The following is an 18844-nucleotide window of genomic DNA, read 5'->3' on the forward strand; positions in this document are numbered from 1 at the left end:
TAATAATCAGATTGGTGTTTATCTCAACAGCACACAATGCTTTCAAAATTATTCCTGGATGCTTACAGGGCCATAAATAGCCCCTCCCCCATAGAAAACTCAAAATTACCTTTAGAAAATTCAAAATCTTTAGCTAGAATAACCTAAGAAATTCAATAAATTCTTGAAAACTGATACCAAGTCTTGAAAACAGAAACAAGAGTTTCACTAGGAAAATAAGCATCTTTCCTAAGTAGGAATGACTCAACAACTTTACACCTACCAGTCTGAGTAAAGAAGACCATGATGGGGCTATTGAGAAAAAATTGGCAGGAATGGAACACTGGTTGCTCAGAGGACAGGAGCAGGTGGATGAGGTGACTTCAGGAACAGCTCCTGCTATGGTTGGGATCAGTACTGAGGAGTGTGGCCCTGATGGAGTGAGGCTGAGTTCACCAGCTCAGAGCTCAGAGCAGGGAACCCTAAGGCAAGCCCACCTACTGACCTGTGAGCAGCAGAATCCATGGGGATTGTTTCAAACCATTCAGTTTTGGGGGCTGGTTATCTAATGGTGTTGTGATGAGTGAATAATAAAGTAACATTATGGCACTATATCAAGGCTATTTTCTTAGACTAATGTCTTTACTTTCAACTTGAATAGCATTATAACAGATACATGACATTTTCAAACTATGGTCTAGGAGCTTCTATAAGCTCCTGGAATTTCCATGTTGTGGAATTCCTGGCAAAAGAAGTCCTGCAGCCATCTCACTAGGACCAGTTCTAAACCAGAAACACTGGCACAAACTCTCCCTATCTCAGTCAAGCTAAGACACTCATGGCACATTTGCCTACTCCCCACCATGGGCTGTCTTCCCAGCCCACAACAGCCAGTGGGCAAAGGGCAGAATGGGTGACCTAGAAATGCCTAACACCAAAACGTGTAGGGCACTGGAGACTGCAAGTGGTGAGCCACCAGCCTGTGGGGTTGTCCGCACAGGGACTGAGAAGACATTTCTCAAGTAGGGGACTTTCTGTGACAAAATCGTGGTTTCAATGGACTTTTTTGCCTATCCTTTTCCCAAGCAACCTGATCTTATTTCAGGGCTACAATATCATTTTTTATTTCTCTGTATATTTATGATAATTTGTTTTGTTCTCGTTTTCTTCTTTTGCCTGTGCTGTCTCAGGTTTCTCTCAGTTACTTCTCTTATGCTGCTGTTTGGGGTTATTCTCTATTCTTCTAAGACATTCTTTAAATGCTGGTGGCCTTTAAGCATGCAGTTCTATAAAAGAGTGAGACATTAAAACACTGTTGGAAGTGGGCTGAGTGGGGCCCCTGCAGGGTATTCAGGGTGCAAGCTCTGGCCTGGTGGTTTCTGCTGGTGGACTCTGGAGGAAGGTGCAGCCTGGAGCCCTGCGAGGAAGCACCAGTGACTCAACTCCCAGAGATAATCCACACTGGGAAAGGATAGCTTGCATAGCATTTTTGTATAGCAAAATGAAATTCAAGGAACCAACAGTGACATAATTGAAGGCAGCAAAATCAAAATAAAATAGGATCATTGGTTGGGAAGACTCTCTAGAGAGACTTATCTGGTCACTCCCTCTAGGTCTCCATCTCCAAGCAACACCACTTGAAAGTCATCAGGTTGGCAGCTATGCTTCTGTGTTCTTGTACCACAAATCTGTGATGGAACTTTTTCAGATAAGGTCAAGATAAACTACAGTGTGTGAATGGAAAATAAAGTAAAGCAGTGTTTTATCATATATTTTTCAGCAGGTCTTCTTGGACTTTAACTAAAAATATGACACCTTTTTCTTCAGACAACTGCTCTTTTCAGTACTAGTTACATCGAACAAATCAGCCTCTAGATGCTACTTATCTGTTGTTCTTGATAGTACTTGGGAAAATATTATTAAATATCCTCACACTAGGAATGAGAAGAAAAAACAGCTATTAAAATTTTATGGAAAGTTTTTGCGTTTCTTTAGCATTTGTTGATTATTTTATTTTTGGTAAGCATCTCCATTATATCCTATTTCAAGGATTTTGTACTCTTAGGTATTAGGTTTACTAAATACCATATCTGCCTCTTTTCTCAAATTATTTCCTTTACTTATGGCTTTTTGCATTATCCAGTCTTCTTAATATCTTGTACAGATTATTGCCTGAATTTCTCTAAACTCACCAAGTTTTCATCTAAATTTCAGAAGTCGTTTTATTTCTTTGCAGTAATTTTGATTTGGATTTCAGTCCTTGCTTATGTTTTGGGAGACCAGGTATCTACCAAAGCCTAAAGGCGCAGAATATTTATTCTTATCAATGTTCTCTGTCAGTATTCAGAGTTACTGCCTCTCACTTTCCATGATGACAATTTTATTTATGGCATTTATAACCTCTTAGAAGTTCTTACCTTGGTACAGGCTAGTCGAATGAATAACTTCCTATATGAATGAGACTATCTTATATTTTCCCTCTTCATCCCTCTCTAGTTACATTGTAAACTCTAAAAGAATACTCTTGCCCAAGCTCATTGTCTGTTTTCTTGGTACCTGGTTACCATTAGTACTGCTTCAGGTATTCATTCTTTTACTTAAAGTACAGATTGCTGTGAGGGTGTGGCCAGCGGGGGGGGGGGGGGCGGGGCGAGGAGGCGGTGCTCCCGCGGTCTGTGCAGCTGTTCTGGGACCCTGCGGCTCCCTCAAGGCCAAGGGCGGTGGCCGAGGACAAAGGAGCATGTTGGCGCCCAGGAGCACAGGCCCCGCGCGCTGAGGCTGCCCACTAGGCCAGTGCTCCCCGCACAGCTCTCAGGCCCTGTCTGCAGCATGGAGCTGTCCGGGCACCCCTGGGGCCTCGTGCGGCCGCTCCTTCTGCGGCTCGCACTGCTCGCCATGCTGGGGGGGGTGGGGGGTGGGGAGGCAGTGGCGGGGTTGCGGCGCTGCTCCAGGTTGCAAGCAAGACGGGCCGGAGGAGCCTGCCAAGGGCAAGGTGGTGTGAAGCAGCTTGGAGCTCGCGCAAGTCCTGCCCCCGGACACACTGCCCAACCGCACGGTCACCCTCAGACGGAAGCTGTGGTAGTAGCGCTTGAGCTCGTCCAGCACCCTCTGTCTCAGTGACTTCTTTACTGCCACTGGGGCTGCTGGGCTCTACGCCCTACTCCAGCTTTTTGTTCTTGACCTTCAGGGACTGGAGTCATAGCTGAGAGGGGGCAACGAATGCCAGCCATGCACTGGAAGGTACCAGCCCCCCAACAAACACACTGGCTGCAGCGGGAGTCCATGGCGCTCCTGCTACCACACACAGGTGCTCAGGCCTCAGTGTCCATTGGCCGCTGGGCTTGGCTCTGAGGCACAGCTACAACTTCTGCTGTGATATTGAAGAAACCTTGTGAGAAGAGAAATCTTTGCCATATTTCTGATCTCAGCAAGAAAGATTTGTGCCTCTCATCATGCATAGCAGTGATGGTATCCATCAGCGTCCTGTAGATGTTCTTTCAAGGGATGCTACTGAGAATGTCCATTAATGAAATGTTGCTCCAAGAATGATGCAGGCCGGGTCAACTGAAGAAGCCACAATGCAACCAAACTCATGGTCACTAATATTGAGGATATTTGAAGTCTTTATATTCTGAGATGTTTCCTTATGCAAAGATAATTGAACCAGGATGTTGATTTCTGTGAAGATATCAGGATCTGGGAGTGAGGGGAGGACAAGGAGGTGTGCTTCCTCCTCTTGGACATCAGAGAGCCCCTGTGATGGAGGTGCGGAAGCCACACCAGCTCTGTGCACAGGATCTTGCTATGTAGTTCAGGCTGGCCTTGAACACAGTATGTAGCTGAGGCTGACTTCAAATGCATATCCTCAGTCTCCAGGTGCTGGCATTACAAGCATCCTCCACCACATCTGGAAGCAGTTAACAATTTGCTGGGAATATGTGAGCTGATATTCTCTTCCTGATAAACGCTGCTGCTCCCTGCCAGCCGCACAGTCATGAAGAGTAAACAAGTGGTGCTCCAAAGGGGACTGTCATATACAAGCTATCTTCTTCAGGTTCACCTCTTTGCAGATCCTGAAATCAAGATTTCAATAGCTCGATTTTGCTGGTATCAGGTTGACCCGCATGTAGAAGAAATTTGTTATACAACTTTCTAGAGTAGGCCCAGGGACACCATAGACACATAAAATCATCAGATGTACTTCACAGTGCAAAACAGCAAAAAACTGGAGGAGCAGAGCGCCCCCCCTCCTCCTCCCAGTGCCGAGGAGGGGAGCTGCACAGGTGCCAGCAGCACCACTCTCCCCCACCCCGGTGGCTGCGCTGAGACAGTATTGGGATCCACAGCACAGAGGCGCAGGGGGTCATAAAGGACATTGTTCTGAGCTCCAGAAGATAGAGCAGAAGTGAGCAACAGAAAGAGGGCCTCTCTCTGGCTCCTTGATGAAAAGGGAAGCCCATTGGAAAAGTGAAGAAAATCTCTGCAATAAAGGCACACCAGACCAGTGTAGTTGCACACTGAATCAGGCAGGATGGTGTGTGACTGCAGTGCCAGCGCTCTGGACAGCTGTGGTAAGAAGATCACATGGTGGAATCCAGCCCGACCAATTTGGTGAGTTAGTGAGACCCTTAGTGGGTATCTGAAGTAAAATGTCTGAGGATATAGTTCACTGAGGAGATGCAGAGTAAAAGCCCCAGTAATGCAAAAGTGAAAAACTAACAGATAGATGAGAAATAGAAAAAAAATTCATAGATACTTGGATAAAAATAACAAAAGAAGTGACCACTGATTTATTTAGTATGAAGAAAAAATGGCTATCATGGGGGGAGACAGGGGGACGAGTCCCCACAGTCCTGGGCCTGACTCTCCTGATGACGCAGAAGGTTGTGGAAGAATCAGACAGAGACCGAAAGCCTAGAAGCAAAGTTGTACTTTTATTCAGCAAGCATGCAAGAGTACAGCTGCCTTCTCACAGAGAGACAGGCTGGGGTGACCGAAATGGAGCTACCATTGATGGGGGTCTCAAGATGCTGGTTTTATAGTAGTTAGGGGCCTATCCTGCCTCTGGGCTGAGGGCGCCCCTACTTGATTGGTTAATGATTAACTTAGCTCATTACTAGGGACAACAGGGAAGGGTCTTTTCAGGGGCCATTTACATCTTAGGGTCAAGGTTCTTTTTCCTTTTGATCTTAGCAAACCAAGCTTTGCAGGGTACAGTGTGAAGAGGACGTGCAGCCTCAGCAGACTGTCAGCTTTTTATGGGTGGTTAAGTCTGTTCTGCCAGCTATCTGAACTCCTTTGGGGAGGGGCTCATCTCTCCCTGCCTAGGGGTGTCTATCCCTACAGGGCTATAGGCTTTTCTATTACATGGAGACTCAGTTTATGGAACCCCCAAGACATGAACTCACTTCCTTGGTAACATCTCCAAACAGAACTTGGAACCCTTGTTAATGGGTGTCACAATCTAGTAACAGCTGTCTCCCAAGCTCACTTGGCCAGAGACGGTCAACAGTGAACATGCTGAGCTGCTTCTCCACTTCGAGAGCCCGCAGCCTCAGGACCTCAGGTAGAGAAAGTATCTGTGAAAGATTAAGAAGATGGCTGACTCCATTCAGAGGCCGCAGGACTAGCAGAGTCACCCCATTGAAGGTCTCCCCGGGAGTGACCACCAGTGACCTACCACAATCAAGGTACCCCAGTGAAGTCTCCCTGAGCCCAAATACCAATGGCACAGAAACTGGGAAGAGCATGGGGCAAGTATCACCAGGCCCAGAAACACCCAGTAGCTCTGGGCAGGCCTCTCCAGAGCCGGGCACAGAAAACCTAGAGAGTCAAAGTCCAGTGGGGGAGACTGAAGTCGCAGCCACCAGCCCCCAAGAGACACTGAGAAGCCTGGTGTCCATCCATCCAGGCCTGGCTGCCACTATTAGAAACAACTTCACAAAGAGCCTTGCAGAATTCCGGCCAGTGTGGTCCCTGCAGACAGTCAGACAGCTCTTGTTGTCTGAGCCCTGCCTGCCTGTTTCCCTGGGCAGCCAATCCATCTATGATCCCTTCTTTCCGGGCACCTCCACCACCCACACCTCTACCCAATTGGCCCCGATTTTGGGAAGAGACATCATGACAAGATCTCTTGAGAATTCCATCCACTTTGAGGGCCTGTGTGATAAAGATCGAGATGTGTTGTGTTTGGACAATAAACAGCTGTTCACCACACACTGGGTAGATAAGGAAGGAGACCTGTATACTAGGCTTTCTGAGCTAAAGAAAGATTCTGAGCTCTTAATTCATTCATTGCCTTGTATACCAGAACATCCTGAAGTGCCTTGTCCAGGAGAAGAGAAATCCATCCACCACAGAGCTGCAGGCTGCTGGAGAAAGCTGTATTATGTGAATGGCCACACTTTTCAGGCCAAATGCTTCAGCAGGCAAGCTCACTGTGCTGTCTGCACAGACTGTGTAGGGGGACTTGGCCGCCAGATGTATAAGTGCACCAACTGTAAACTCTCGGTTCACAAGAAGTGCCATAAACTTGTCACAATTGAATGTGGGCACCGTTCTTTACCACCAGAGCCCATGGTGCCAGTTGATCCATCATCCATGGCTTCAGACCCTGCACACACCACGATCCCACATAACCTTTCAACTCATGAGGCTTTAGAACAAGTTGATGAAGAGAATGAGGCAGGGAACACCAGGGAAGGTGGCGAAGCTTCATCTGGTCTAGGTCTTAAAAACCTTGATGTGCTCAGAGTGATTGGCAGAGGAAGTTATGGGAAAGTACTGTTAGTCCAACAGAAAGAATCAAATCATATGTATGCAATGAAAGCAGTGAAAAAAGAGCATGCCAATATTGATTGGATACAGAAAGAGAAGCGCATTCTAAAGCAGGCATCCAATTGTCCTTTACTAGTTGGACTGCATGCTTGTTTCCAGACAGAAAGCAGACTGTTCCTTGTTCTAGGCTATGTCTGTGGGGGAGATCTACTGTTTCGTGTGTAGCAACAAAGATGGCTTCCTGAAGAACATGCCAGGTTTTACTCTGCAGAAATCAGTTTAGCAGTCAACTACCTTCATCGGCAAGGAATACTTTACAGAATTTTAAAATTGGAAAACGTATTACTGGATTCAGAAGGGCACATTAAACTCATTGATTTTTGCTTGTGTAAGGAAGGCTTGCAGCCAGGAGACACAACCCACACTTTCTGTGGCACTCCTAATTTTGTGGCTCCAGAACGTATAAGAAGGGAAGATTACAGTTTCAGTGTGGACTGGTGGAATCTTGGAGTCATGATCTATATCATGATGATTGGAGAGTCTCCATTCGATCTTGATGAGAGCTCTGATAACCCTTATGAAAACTCAGTTGAGCATGTCTTGCAAGTAATTTTGGAAAGACACATTGTCATACCTCATTTTCTGTCTGTATAAGCTGCAAGTGTCCTAGAGGGTTTTCTGAACAAGGATCCAAAAGAATGACTGGGGCTTCACAGGTGCTTTGCTGATATTCAGGAGCATCCATTCTTTCAAAATGTGGACTGGGACATGATGGAACAAAAGCAGGTTTAAACCGAATATCTCTGAGAGATTCGGTTTGGATAACTTTGATCCTGAATTTACTAATGAACCTGTCTGGCTCACCCCAGATGATAATGACATCGTGAGGGAGCTTGACGGATATGAATTTGCAGGTTTTGAGTATTATCAATCATCTTATGATGTATGAAGAAGAAGGGGTCTGATCCCCATTTTTGAAGTATGCATTTTGCTTATGTTCCCACTTAATGCTTGGAAAAATTTATTACCAGCCTAGATAGAATTAACCATTTCAGAGATGTCTGGAAGCTAATTTTAATTTATTGTTTTGAAGTTATATTTATATGTAATACTTAATTCTTATAGTCTGTAGTAGAGAATATGGAATTTTTTGTTCATAGATCAGATTTTTATGAACTCATTTAAATAACAATGAGGCAATTGCTTGTTAACCACACTTGTATATACATTCCATTTGTTGAGTGGCACATAATGCCTAATATTTTTTCTTTTTACTTATGATACAAGAAAACAATTTGTCTTTTCAGTAAAGTATCTTACCTATGCTAGTTTCTCTCCAACCACACTTTTGAAACTGACCACTTTTTGGGGTCAGTTTATATACCCTTCAGGAAAATCCAAAAATACCAACAATTGTGAATAAAAACACATATACTTGTATCTTTTTGGTTTTGTTTTGTTTTAAATATATATATTGAAAAAAGCAGCATGAAGCCACTGCAGCGGCTGCGGTCGGCCCCCGCCCGCTACCTGGGCGAGATGACCGGCCCTGTGCCCTGGAGCCTTGCTACTGCAACTACTGCAGGCGCGGCGGGACCAGCCAGCCGGAGCCAGACAGCGCTGAGCTGGCCAGGGAGCTGTGGAGCCGGAGCGAGGCGGAGATCCGCGACTTCCTCCAGCACCTCAAAGGCCGAATGGTCTGTGAGGCTGTTCAGAGGGTGCATTCTGCTGGCACTCTGGGTCCAACACGCCGACAGGCGCAGATCCTGGCCCCCATAGAGGTGTGGATGGATCTAGCTGAGAAGATAACAGGCCAGCTGGAGGACGCCTTGAGGGCGGCCTTCTCCCAGGTTTTCACCATTGCAGCCACAGAACCCCTCAGCCTCCTGCACTCCATGCCCCCAAAGCCTACGAAAGCCCGTGGAAAGCCACTGCTCCTCAGCACCACCAGAAGGCAGGGGAATCGCAGCCCTGTGGCCTCTGGTCCTGCCCTCGAGGCCCCTGGCTCCGCCCCCGTGGCCTCTGGTCCCACCCCTGGTGTGTCTGACCTTGCCCCTGGCCCACTCCTATTATTTCTGGCCCTGCCCCTGTGGCCTCTGGTTCTGCCCCTTGTCTATCTGGCCCAGCCCCCAAGGCCTCTGACCCCACCCCTGAGGCACCTGCTGAGTCCCTGGCAGCCTCTCCCCTGAAGACCTCACCGTTGACTTCGAGAAGATCTACAGGTACCTGTCTTCCTCCTCCCGGAGTGGCCACGGCCCAGAGCTCTCAGCAGCGGAGTCAGCTGTGGTCCTTGACCTGCTCCTGTCACTTCCCAAGGAGCTGCCTCACCTGCCCTGCATGGCCTTGGTTGAGCACATAACCAAAACCTATGCCCACCTGATAGCCCCAGAGCCCAGCCCCTCGGGTGGGAGCCCTGGGCCTGGAGCTGAGGATGGGAGGACTAGTTCCAGGGTGCTGGGGGAGCCTGGCTGGGTCCCGCCCAGAGTCCTTGAGCGGGATGGGGCCAGCAAACTGAGATCAGCCTGGCGAGCAGCCGGTGTCTGCCCTCTGAACCCGTTTCTGGTGCCCCTGGAACTCCTGGGCCAGGAGGCCACCCTGGCAAGGTGAGGGCACAGCAGCCAGCAGATACAGCAGACCTCTCGGCTGGCACTGGATTGTCAAGAAGGTCCCTGACCCAGTTCTCAGCCGCAGGTGGAGAATTTGGATGCTGCATTCATGGGGGCTTAGCAAATGGAATCCCAGTGGTCTAGGGTTCCTAGGGAGCAGCCAGGCAGCCGGGTTAATGGTGGACAGGGCACAGGACCGTGCATTACAAGACAGGCTGCCTGCCCCCCCGCCCAGCCCAGCTGTGATTGTTCTCTGCCTTTGGGGATGCGACAGGGTGGGCCTCCCCACACCAGCACCCCTCTCACTGCCTTCCTCTGCTTAGGCTGCCCTTATTTTCCTCCTCCACCACTTCATGTACCTGCAGGCCCAGCAGCCCCCAGCCCCCTGCAGCTGACAGTGACATCCAGCTCCTCACCTCCTGCCCAGGGTCCCTTGTCCTGGAATAAAGTTCTTGTCTACCTGCAAATAAATAAATAAATATATATATTTATTGGTACATTTTAGGTATAAAATATATTTATATTTATCATTGGGTGTTTGTACCAGAACATGATGCATCTTAGTTTTTATTTTTCCTCCCATTACCCGTGTACTCTTCAACCCCTCCCCCCTTCCCTATCTACATAGAGTTTGATTCCATTTTCTTTTTCTCATAATTTTTTTCTTTCCCTTCTTCCCTTTCCCCTTTCCCTTCCACCATCCCCAAACCCTTGGACCTTTTCTTATTTCAAATTATGAATTATTCATTTTAATCATTTTCATCCTTATTTACACTTTCAATTTCTCACACTAGAGAAACTATTTGGTATTTACACATGTGTGTCCTATTTATTTCATTTAAGAGTATGGCCTCAATATGCATCCATTTAGCTATAAATATCTCTAGTTTCTCATTCTTTATGGCTAAGTAGTACTCCATTTTATAAAAAAACCACATCTTCTTTATGCAGTTTCCAGTCGATGGGCACTTGGGCTGTTTCCAAGCTTTAGCTATTACAAATTGTGCCACTATAAACATAGATGCACATATATGGTTGTGGTATGATTCTTTTAATTCTTTGGGGAAGATTCCCAGTAGGGGAATAGCTGGGTCAAATGGGACCTGTAATCCTAGTTCTTTGCGGTATCGCCATACTGATTTCCACAGTGGTTGCACCAATCTACATTCCCACCAACAATGGAGAAGGGTTCCTTTCTCTCCACACCCCCGCCAGTGTTTGTTATTGGTTGATTTCTTGATAGCAGCCATTCTTTCTGGGGTGAGGTGGAATCTCAGTGTTGTTTTCATCTGCATCTCTCAAATGACCAGGGATTTTGAACATTTTTTCATATGTTTACTTGCTGTTTTTACTTCTTTGTCTGAGAAATGTCTGTTCATTTTGGATGCTCATTTTTGAATTGGATCTTTGAATTTGGGAGGTGTGATTTTTTTCAGTTCTTTATATATTCTTGATAGTAGACGTTTGTCTGAGCTACAGCTGCTAAATATTTCTTCCCACATTGTAGGTTGTCTCTTAGCTCTGTTGGTAGTTTCTCTTGCAGTGCAGAAGCTTTTTAATATGATGAGATCCCAGTTGTTGATTCTTTGTGCTAGCTCTCATGCTACTGAAGATATGTTCATAAAGTCTTTTCCTATGCCAATGTCATCAAGAGTTCTACCTAACTTATCTTCCAGCAAGTTTAGTGTTTCTGTCTTAATATTTAGATCTTTAATCCACTTCGATCTTAGTTTAGTGTGCAGTGATAGGTATGCATCTAGTTTTAATTTCTGATAGGTTGAAATCCAGTTTTTCCAAAACCATTTATTAAATAGGCTATCTTTCCTCCAATGATGGTGGTTGGCTCCTTTGTCAAAGATGAGGTGACTGAGTATGTCTGGAGTTGTTTCTGCATCTTCTAATGTATTCCACTGATCTTTGGGTCTGTTTCTTTGCCAGTACCATGCTGTTTTTATCACAGTAGCTTTGTAGTATAGCTTCAAGTTGGAGATTGTGATACCCCCAGCCATGTCTCTGTTGCCTAGAATTACTTTTGCTATTCTAGGTTTCTTCTGCTTCCAGATGAATTTTTGGATTGTTTTCTCTAGTTCTGTGAAGTATATTGTTGGAATTTCAATTTCCATTGCATTGAATCTATATAGTAGTTTTGGAAGTATGGCCATTTTCACTATATTGGTTCTTCCTACCCAGGAACAAGGGATATCTTTCATTTTCTTATATCCTCTTCAATCTCCTTCTTCAGAGTGCTGTAGTTTTCAGTGTAGAGGTCTTTTGCTTCCTTTGTTAGGTTGATTCCTAGATATTTCACTTTTTTAGATGCTACTGTAAAAGGAATTATTTCCCACATTTCTCTCTCAATGGGTCTGCTATTTGCATATAAAAAGGCTATTGTTTTTTGAGTGTTGACCTTGTATCCAGCTACTCTACTGAATCTGCCAGTTAAGTCTAGAAGTCTTTTGGCAGAGTTTTTTGGGTCTTCTGTGTAGAGTATCATATCGTCAGCAAATAATGACAGTTTAACTTCTTCCTTTCCTATCTTTATTCCTTTTATTTCTTTCTCTTTTCCAATTGCTGTGGCTGATGTTTCTAGAACTGTATTGAACAGGAGTGGTGATAGTGAGCATCCTTGTCTTGTTCCTAATTTTAGCGTGAAAGTTTTCAGTTTTTGACTATTTAGCATGATGTTGGCTGTTGGTTTTTCATAGTCTTAATCAGGTTGAAATAAAGACCTTCTGCTCCAATTTTCTGGGTTTTTTTTTTTTTATCATGAATGGATGTTGGATTTTGTCAAATGCTTTTTCTGCATCTATTGAGATGATCATATGGTTTTTGTCTTTGGCTCTGTTAATATAGTGTATTACATTTATTGATTTACAAATGTTGAACCATCCTTGCATCCCTGGGATAAATCCGACTTGGTCAGGGTGTATGATCTTCTTGATGACCCTCTGTATTCTGTTTGCCAGTATTTTGTTGAGGATTTTTGCATCTATGTTCATTAGGGAGAGTGGCCTGTAGTTCTCTTTTTTGATTGGGTCTTTCCCTGGTTTTGGAATCAAAGTAACACTTGCTTCCAGGAATGAATTTGGAAGCCTTGCTTCCCTTTCAATTTCCTTGATGAGTTTAAATAGTAATGGTGATAGTTCTTCTTTAAATGTCTTGGAGAATTCAGCAGTGAAGCCATCAGGACCTGGGCTCTTTTTTGTTGGTAAGTGTTTTATTACATTTTCAATTTCACTCATTGTAATTGGGGTGTTTAGAATTTCTATATCTTCTTCATTTAATTTTGGGAATTCATATGTGTCTAGGAATCTGTCCATTTCTTCTGTGTTTTCCATTTTATTAGAGTACAGGTTCTCAAAGTAGGTATTGATGATTCTCTGGATTTCTGCTGGATTTGTTATGGCTTCGACTTTTTCATTCTTAATTGCATGTATTTGAGCCTTTTCTTTCCTTTTTTTGATAAGGTTGGCTAAAGGTTTATCAATTTTATTTATTCTTTCAAAAAAACAACTCTTTGATTCATTGATTTTTTGTATCATTCTCTTAGTCTCCATTGCATTGATTTTTGCTCAGATCTTTATCATTTCCTTTCTTGTACAAGCCTTGGGTTTGTTATCCTCTTCTTTTTCTAGGAGCTTGAGGTTCTGCATTAAGTTATTTAACTGAGTTCTCTCTGTTGTCCTAATATGGGCATTCACTGCTATGAATTTCCAGCATAAAACTGCTTTCATTGTGTCTCACAGATTCCTGTATGTTGTACTGCCATTTTCATTTACTTGTAGAAACTGTCTAATTTCTTCTTTAATTTCCTCTGTCACCCATTGGTTGTTCAGGAGGGTGTTGTTCAGTTTCCATGTGTTTGTGGGTGTTTTGCGGTTTCTTATGTTATTGATCTCCAATTGTATTGCACTATGGTCTGATAATATACAGGGGATAACTTCGATTCTTTTACATTTACTTAGATATATCCTATGAGCTAGCATGTGATCTATTGTGGAGAATGACCCGTGTGCAGCTGAAAAGAATGTGTATTCTGATTTTGTGGGGGGGTGGAACAGTCTGTAAACATCTATTAAGTCCATTTGTTCAATAGCTTCTTTTAGTTCTAGAATTTCATTGTTAATTTTTTTCCTAGTTGGTCTGTCTATTTGTGATAGAGGGGTGTTGAGGTCCTCCACTACAATTGTATTAGTGCTTATTTGGTTTTTCATGTCCATTAATATTTGTTTTGTATAGTTGGGGGCATTCGTATTTGGTGCATATATATTTAGGATTGTCACCTCTTCCTCTTGGATTGTTTCTTTCACCAGGATGTAGTGACCATTCTTTGTCTCTCTTAATTAGTTTTGGTTTGAAATCTACTTTGTCTGAAAATAAGATTGCTATGCCTGCTTTTTTCTGGATTCCTGTTGTGTGGAGAACTGTTTTCCATCCTTTTACTTTCAGTCTATGGATTTCCTTTTGAGTTAGGTGTGTTTCTTATGTAGAGCATATTGCTGGGTTTTGCTTCTTAATCCATTCTGCCAGTCTATTTCTTTTGATTCGTGAATTGAGGCCATTAACATTGATAGTTATAATTGACAGATATTGACTCATGCTTGTCATGATGTTTTACTGTTGTTGGCTCTTTTCTTATTTTCCCCCCTTTCGCTTTAGTGTCTTACCTTGTGTGGTGCCTTCTCTCTGCTGGTACTCATGGAGTTGTGACCTTCATTGTCTTTTTCTAGGATATTGCTTAAAATTGTTTGGAGTGCTGGTTTGGTGTTCATGAAATTTCTCAGGTGTTCTTTGTCATGGAAGTATCTAATTTCCCCATTGATTTTGAAAGATAATTTTGCCCTATACAACAGTCTAGGTTGGAAGTTATTTTCTTTTAGGGCTTGAAATACTTCACTCCGGGCTCTCCTTGATTTGAGGGTTTGTGTTGAGAAATCTGCTGTGATTCTGATGGGCTTTCTTCTGTAGGTGATTTGTTTCTTTTCTCTAATTGCCTGTAGAATTTTGTTCTTCTGTTGGGTTTCTGGGATCTTGACTATTAATGTCTAGGTGTAGATTTTTTTTGGTCATGGCTGGATGGAGTTCTATATGCCTCACTTATCTGTACATCCAACTCTCTACCTCTGTCTGGGAAGTTATTTACTATTATTTCTGTGAACAGTTTTTTTATGTCTGTTGTACTTTCTCCTGTCTTTTCATGGACTCCTATGAATCTTATGTTATTCTTCCTTGCATCATCTAGCAGCTGTTGGATTAATCAATGGTCCCTTACTATCTTTAAGAAATCTCTGTTTTCATGGTCCTTAACCGCAAACCTGTCTTCTATATCTGATATTCTGTCTTCAGATTCTCTTAGTCTGCTCTGCATGCTTTCAATGGAGTTTTTAATCTCCTGAATATCCGTTTGAATCTGTTTCATGGATTCCATTTCTTTCTTATGTTGAGAGATCATGTTTTCCATTTCTTTCTTATGCTGGGCATTCATGGCTTCCAGCACGTTTCTGATCTCATCTATTTTCTTATCTGTTTCTGCTCTAGAGCTTCTAATCATGTCTTTCACTCTGCTCACCATGTCCGTATTTATCTGGGAGATTATTTCTGTTTTGAAATTTTCTAGAGCCTCATGCATCTCCTTTGTTACTTCCTGTGCTATCAGTTCAGGGTGTCCAAGTGGTTGCTTATCAGAGTTTTCCACCTCATTTCCCCCAGAATTTCCTTTTTGTGGCATGGAAGCCTGCATTTGTGCCTTGCTTAAGTGTCTTCTCATTTTTGTTTTTGGTACTGTCCTTGATTTAATTCCTGGGTTGATATTTCAAGACTGCTTAATGTAGGTATCTTTGTTGCTTGTGTTTAAAACCCTTGTGGAATGATTGCTTTTCAGAAGTATCTTCTAGATATGGCTTGTGTTTGGGTTTTGAGACTCTAATGACTCTGAAGCTATTATATTTTTCTTATACCAGGAAGGAAAACTAATTAGATCAATCACAACATGTTAGCCCAAATGATATAGTCAGCAATACCATAGCATCAACCACAGCTTAGAAAATGACAATTTGTGGTAGTTATTAATCTATCACTTTTAACTATGTGAGTTAAATTAAAACCAAGGGCCAACCCAACATAAGTTTATAATGAATAAACTCTTCAATATAGCGTCTTTCCCCTTCAGGGTGGGGAGCTAAGAGGAGTTGGGGAGGGAGGGACAGGTAGAAAGAACAGGTAAGATTAGCAGTGAGGCCAGAAGACACAGAAAGATCACACAAACTCTAAGAAGTTGTTAAAGGCAAGAGAAAATGGCAGAATGAAAGAACAAAGATGTGAATAGAATCACCTAACAGCAACAGGGAGGCTAGATACCAAATTTACTTTCCTTTAAACCTAATGATTATCAAGAGAAGGAAAAAGAAAAGAAAAGAACAGTAAGGGAGAAATCCAAATTCAGTGCAGAAAGGAACAAACGGGGAGATGAGGGGCGATGTGGGACAGTGACAGAATGAGAGACAGAGAGAAAGAAAAGATAAAAGAAAGAAAAGAAAGAAAAGTAAAACTTTGAAGAGTAGAAAAAAAGTAAAAATTAAGAATTAAAAATAAGAGAAAAATTTTTTTTTCTTTTTTGCAAATAGCAATAGAAATTATGGGCCTCCTTCAGGGTATGTCTCTGTTGTCACAGTAGGCAACATAGGAATCCCTGTGCATATACAAGTCAATGAGTCTCAGCAAGCCAGCAGCAGACCAAGTACAGTGGTCTGATGTACCTTTATTGTACAGGTTCTCTTTAGTTTTCTGCTGAGCTTCAGTTTTCTTCCAGAAGCCTGAGAAGCCCTCTTTCTGTTACTAACTTCTGCTCTATAACTTCTGCTCTATCTTGTGGTGCTCTGGACACGGGTCTTTATAATCTCCTGTGCCTCTGTAGTGTGGGACCAGGTAGCAGAAAAGCCAGAAGGTAGGTGGTGGTGGTGGTGGGGGGGGACTGAGCGTTGGAGGCCTGCGCAGCTAAGTGGACCTCGCCGTGCCATGGGCGTGGCCCGGGATGGCCGCAGGAACTTCAAGCTGCTTGCCTTGTCTCACCGGGCTGGTCGCTGGTCGCTGCAGCTTACTTGTATCTTTTTTATACTAAGAGAATACAGTATATGACCACGAGCTTTGGAGGGGTAGTGGTTCTCATGAAGTGGGGCATCTGAAAGGGATTGAAAGATAATTTGTTAAATGTTTATAAATTTTAAATTGTTCTGAATTTGAAACTGGAGCATTAACTAAAATTAAATTAAACTAAGATTGTACCATTATAACTTATTTACATTTAGATGATGATGGCTACCTTTCACATCCTTGGCATAAAAATGATACTAAAACAGAAGGATGATATATAGCATCCTAATTTTAGTTAATGATCTAGTCTTAAATTCAGAATGATTTGGGATTTGTAAACATTTGAGGAATTGTCTTTTAACCAAGTTTAGATGCCCCATTTCATGAGAAATATTGCTTTTCCAAAGCTTGTACTCATGTATTGTCTTTTCTTCATATAATTTAGGTTGAAATTAATGAAAACATCAAAGGAAAATGTTTATAGACATTCTCCTGTTCATTTCCGAGGCATGTACATTTCTCTTAATGCCTGGAACTTGTTTTAAAACAAAAAGCAGTATTCACAAACATGAACTTACAGAGAATTCTAACATGTCAGAAATATGTTTAGGATCTCGCTTTTAAGTGTTGCTCTTTTCCATAGGGCATTTCAGAGTGCAGAATAATCACCCAGGGTGTTCGTTTACCATGTTTATTACTGAGCCCACATTAGAACTCTTTTGGACTTTTGAACCTCATTTTGAGAAACACTTTCTTCAAGATATTCTTTTGTCTTCCAGTTAAATAGTGGAAAGCATGTTCATGGTATAATATTTTAAGATGTTACAAGCAGAGATTTACAACTTTATGAACATTTTTAAATGAATTTTACATGAATGACTTCATTAGATACTTTCCTTGTTGCCCTTAACCAAATCTTATCAGTTTTCTGCCAATGTTTTCCAAATAATGAGCATTTTTCTTTGTTGAGGTTTTTACCATTATTCAGGGTGGTCTTTAGCTTTTCAATTTTTTAAGTAATAAGATTAACTGTATATTTTATAGAGAACAGCATTACATATATGTTTTCAACTATTTTTGTAGTATTTAAGTGTTATGTCAGTTTTTTTCATGCCATACAGAAATTGTCTCAAAATACTCTTAAGGGGAGTAAGTCACTTTATAGTCAGAATGGTTGACATTCTGGTGTTTAAAAAAATTTATTTTGCATAATCCTGTAGTCAGATCATTTTATGCATATGCAACTTGGGTTAAATTTCAAGTACTGTGTTCAGCACTGGTATATTTACTGTATACATTTGTTTTGTTTTGATTTCTGTCATGTAGAACACTGCCTTGGTCATCATAATGTAATCTATGTTGTCTTTTTTTTCATGTTACAGCCTTAAAAAAAACCATTTAATATAAATTCAAAAAAAAAAAAAGAAAAAAACCAAATCCTTAACTTATATTTTGACCTTAACATGCAGCAAGTACATACATTTGGAAACTTTTGATCATTATAAGGTCCATATTTTACCATGTATGAAATCTTGATGCAATGCAATTATCATTATATTAAAAAACAGTAATGTGTCGATCAAAAAAACAAAGTACAGATTGCTGCATATATTGAGACGAACATTCCCTGGTTGTACTTTGTCAATAGTTTTCTCATTGCCATCATTTGTTGGTTTAATTGTCACAATCTTTGTTTAAGAAATTCTTCATTACCCATAGATCCATTTGTCAACTGGAAATGCTGCTTTATTCCACTTACAATGCATAATTTTGGGCAAATTGAAAAGCCTATATAAATAATAATGTGTTAATATGTTGCCGTCTTAAGACTAAACCAATTACAATAAAAATCATAATCTCAGAAACAGAAAGAATAGTGACTTAGGACATACCAAAAACTGGGACCAAACTGAAGCTCTTTTTCCCTCTAACCTTTTATACTTTTCCAGCATACTTTTTGGGTTATGATATAGTTTATTAAATAATGTTTTCTTTTTAAAACAAAATAATACCAAGAAGTTCTTATGCCTATTCAGGACTACTGCATAAATAAATTTGTTGTTAATACAAAAGTGAAATAAATTAACATTTGACCATATGGATGTTTTTGTTGCCTAAAAACTGGATACAAAATGTTATATAAATGTGAGATTTCACTAACTTTAAAACATGAATTTAAACATTTTATCATATTTAAAAATAAAAACCATTTTCTTAAAAAAAACACTTTTGGAAGGTTGTATGATTGGTAGGGTGTCTTTCTTCTCAGAATCAGTTGAGATGATGGGCACTGAGCAGAGCGCCTCTTTGGGGGGCTTTTGAATAGCAGTAGGTCATCATTTTTCTCCACAGGAAATGTTCAGTTTCTCCAGAGAATTCTCAGCATCTTTTCT

General features: G+C 41.9%; 2 pseudogenes; both read left to right on the forward strand.

Annotated features, from left to right (window-relative positions):
* The first annotated feature begins 1787 nt into the window (after positions 1-1787).
* LOC147826287 (putative G protein-coupled receptor 160) lies at positions 1788-18262 on the forward strand (annotated as a pseudogene).
* On the forward strand, positions 8245-9363 carry LOC101703756 (snRNA-activating protein complex subunit 2-like; annotated as a pseudogene).
* Positions 18263-18844: the final 582 nt, after the last annotated feature.

The sequence above is a fragment of the Heterocephalus glaber genome, unplaced genomic scaffold, assembly GCF_053883595.1.
Source record: "Heterocephalus glaber isolate CG9 unplaced genomic scaffold, H.glaber_assembly_v1.0 deba00001472, whole genome shotgun sequence".
In the NCBI taxonomy this organism is placed as follows: Eukaryota; Metazoa; Chordata; class Mammalia; order Rodentia; family Bathyergidae; genus Heterocephalus; species Heterocephalus glaber.